Raw genomic sequence first — 4,335 nt, 5'->3', positions numbered from 1 at the left:
CCCCCACCCCCAGTTCACCATGTGTATTATGAGTCACCCAAGTCACCTCTCACGCTACAACTTTTCTCCTGATTTCAGATAATCCCTCTCCTGCTCCTTCACAATAGCTCACAAGCTTCAATGTTTCCTGTACCTGGTTCTGCAAGTGAACTTCAAGCCTCTTTTCTAGGGCAAGGGCCATATTGATTGTAGTACTCATGTCATTTTCTTAACCATTTCACATGTTTTCTTTTAGGTCTTACCTTTCGATTTTTCAACGTGCCATTGACCCAGCCTGTTTCCTCGTAATGCTGTCGTTCTTATTGTACAACTTTGCACAGCGAGACATTCTTAAGAAATACTTTTGTCCCATTAATGCAGAGCTGACTCTAGAACTTGTATCTTCCTTTAGTCTTTTAATGGAATGGAGGGTATTGTTCATTAAGTAAGGCACATCTTCACCTTCTCTCAGGTAAAAGGTATCGGGTGCCAGGCCTGCTGCGGGCCACCCCACGTCGGACACATGCATGTTGCTGCTGCTCTCTTAGAGCTTGCAGATTATACACCTCTCCACCTCCCCATTCTCCTGGGAAGGAGAATCAATTAGGAAACAAAGAAGGATACCAGTGAAATGGTATAATTCCCTTCTCAGCTAAACCATCTACTAACAACAGAAAAACACGGAGTAAATTTGTGTTCGGTGTGTCTGCTGTACCAGAGTCGATGTCAAGTGTTTGTATGAGCATTAGGTGAATTCGACATCGTTTAGCCCTTCAGATGAGCATTATGTCTGCCATTTTGGACGCGAAGGAGTGGAGCATTTTAACACCTTTCCAAGAGCTGGGACTCATATCTGCTTGAACTCTGACTGATTCTTGTGTCTTTTCCGATATGCATTGCTTTCCGGTCTACCCAATGCATATTCTACTGAATTAGAAACCAGACATGTTTTTGATGCTGGGAATTCTTTACCTGGGTCCACAAAGCAGCCAAAAAGGTAGAGACTGGCACTGTCAAATAAAAGCACGATGAACTCATCTGACCATTAAGGACAAAAGAAAAAAAGAAGTATACACATTGTTAACAAATATGACTTGCCTTTGAACCTAATTTAAAACTAACAAAGTTGCATAATCCATGCAACCATAAAGTCGAACATTTCGTAAAATCACGTCCCACATGGAAGTGACAAAGTATCATCTAGCATCTAGGAAATGCACAGGTGATTTCAAAGCTGCGTCTCAGGTGGTGCTTGAGGGGTTATTCTGGGCCGGAAACGGCCGACACAGCAGACTTGTAGCCATTTGATGCCGGCGTGGAAACCAAAAGCTGGAACTGCAGCCCGAAATGCAGTAAAAACGTACTATCCATCCCACTTCTATGACTTGTATTTATCACTGCAGACAACCAGATAATTCAATTATCTTTGGCCTTGGAAGTCTGTGTCGTGTGGTTTATGTGCCCCTCTATCAGTCCCTGATGTTGGGTCAGACCTGGGGCGGGTGGCGCTGAGCTGGCTGGCTGGAGGCAGTGGAGCCCTGGTGTATGCGTGGACAGGAGGCTGAGAAGAAGAACCTGTGTTATTTACTCTGAAAGTGATGGAAATGATCTCCTGGTCCAGAATGAATTGTCCCTTGGAGCCCCCAGTAAGAATAACATGATTCACTTTTATAGCAGCCCATTTTATACAAACTCTTTTGTTGGTGGAGAAAAATGTCTCATCTGACATGATTGCGGGAGAAACCTTCTTATGTCTCTTCTCTCTCTGGCCCTAATATTCTCATGCCCCGTCCATAGGAGCACATAAAATGTCTGGCATGCAGGATGGTAATGAGGTGGCAGACTTTTTCTAACATCAGAATTTCAATAAGGATGGAATTTGCCTCCAAAAGAGGACAGTGATCTTTTCACAAACACTGTCCTTTGTCCTGAGGCACACAGAATCCCCAAATCCCTAAAATATTTCATCTGCAGATAAGATAATTTTACTCTAGCCCAGGCTGAAAAAGAAAGAAGGAAAAAGCCATCTACGAGATGCAGCCAGGAAAGTCTTGTTGCTTAGGGAGAAGGTAAATTAAAGGCTTCTATCTTATCTGTATTTCAATTAAAATCTTATTTTTAGTCCCCAGCAGTGCAAGCCGTGGAAGTCTTTCCAAGTAGAAAATGTCATTTTAGTAGGTGGACGTTAGAGAAATCTTTAATGGCATATCCTACATGTGATACGGGCTACTTTTCATGTGTGGGGGAAATGACACAAACATTTTGAAAGAGATATGAAACTCACAGAGGCGGAAAGGACAGTTAATTCGTTACTCTAGTGAATTCTCTCTCATGCAGAGTCTTTTTTTTTCTTTTTTTCTTCTTTTTTCGCTGAGCCTTCATTTGAATATCTCAGCAAAGTTGGTGATGAAAAGAGAAATTTCAGTATTCAGATTTAGAGAATGTTGTCCACATAAATAACTTTCTTGCGACAGCCTGGTAGAATTAGTGACGGAGATCCAAGGCCCCATGGATAAGACTAAATCAGATATCAAACCATAGATCGATCAATCAATCAATCGACAAATCAATCAATAAAAATAAATATGAAGGAATACAAAACTACGTTCCAATGTGAAAGTAAGGCAAGTGTAAAATGTGGGTTTTAGGGCAGCCAACAGAGAAGCATGGATGAGGCATTTCTGTGTCGGCGGGGCCTGGGCCGTGTGGTCTAGGGCGGGGGAGGGCAGAGGGACAGAGTAAAGGGGTGAGGGGGCATACTTTGGCCTGAAGGGAGAGGGTGTCGGTTCCATCGCTGCCTTCCTTACAGATGACCAAGACAAAGGTCGGTAAGCTTTCTTTCTAAAGGACAAGGTCATACATGTTTTAGGCTTTGCGAGCCATATGGTCTCGGTCACAACTATTCGATTCTGTTGCTACAGAGCAGAACCAGCCACAGACACTATGCAAAGGGTGAGCATAGCTGTGTTCCAATAAAAATTTATTTATGCACACTGACATGTGAATTTCATATCATTTTCACCTCCTAAAATATTGTTATCCTTTTGTTTTAATTTTTTCCAATCGTTAAAACATCTTAAAAATCACTCTCAACTCACAGACCATACGAAGTAGTCAATGGCCAGATTTGGCCTGTCAGTGGGAGTCTGCCAACCACTGACCGAGTCGATACCTTCATGCCATTGTAAGATCATCGGGTTCATTGCTAAAAAAAAAAAAAAAAGTGATTTAGAGAATATACGATCTGAACTGTGAGCCCTCTCACTTTTGGAGTTCTAAGAGGCAGCATCTAGTCCAGTTCAGACAACTAAGTCACATGGGGGGAGACGGGGGCATCTCTAGGTGACAGCTAACTGTTGCATTAACTAGAAACAGTTGCTAGAAGGGGCGATGGGCCATTGCTATCATAAGCAGTAAGTCATCCGACTGAGCTCACGTCTGCTGAGCACCTTCCCCAGGCCAGGTGCTGTTCTGCACACTTTTCCAACTCCTTAACATGGCGTCTCATATTTCTACCACCACTTTGCACATGAGGAAACTGAGGACCAAGGAAGTTCACTGACTTGCCCGAGGGCCCCCGAGTGCTGGATCCAGAGCAGCCCGGGCGCGTGGGTCAGAGCTGGACACGTGGGACGTGCCCTGAGCACCTGCGGGTGTGTGGCCCAGGAGCCAGACTGTCAGGCCTCAAATCCAGACTCCGCCACTTGTCAGCTCCAGGAACTGGCTTCCTAACCCCTGAGCCTCGGGTTCCTCATCCGTGAAACAGGACAATAATTGCATCTGTTTCATGGAGTGAGGTTGAAGAATAAGAATTCATGGTCTATAACCAGTTCCTGATAATGTCGGCTAATGTGACTATTGACTATGAATTATCCTGTTTTCCATAACTTAGTAATACGTGGTGTTATGTTATATCCTTGTCTTTGAAACAGTCCCTTTCTGACTTTGAGAGATTCTCCTAGAGTCGTTTATTGCATCAGGATTTGGCTGATGAGGCCACACTCGCTCCATCCATAAACATAAAGTTTACGATATTTTAAACAGCCTTGAGATGTCCTGAGGATTTTTTAGACGCCCCTGGATACCTCCTAGGATCTACACCTAGTTCCAGCACTGCTTACGGAAGGCAGCGTTGACGGTCTCCGAGGTGCCTGGAGGGGGACCATCTCTGACACCCCTGCCTCCAGGGAAAGCATGCAAATCGTCACCACCAGTGCCTTGGGTGGCTGGTCCCCTAAGTTTTCCTCACCTCGGGAAAGATCCATAGTATCAGCTCAGCTAAACTCCATCTGGTTTTATGTGACAACCCCTAATTATTTAAGGTAATGGAATTCCTAAATTTTGAGGTCTTTTTTT

Source organism: Pteropus vampyrus, unplaced genomic scaffold (assembly GCF_000151845.1).
Source record: "Pteropus vampyrus isolate Shadow unplaced genomic scaffold, Pvam_2.0 Scaffold164, whole genome shotgun sequence".
NCBI classification, from domain to species: domain Eukaryota; kingdom Metazoa; phylum Chordata; class Mammalia; order Chiroptera; family Pteropodidae; genus Pteropus; species Pteropus vampyrus.
This window is presented reverse-complemented; position numbering follows the sequence as displayed.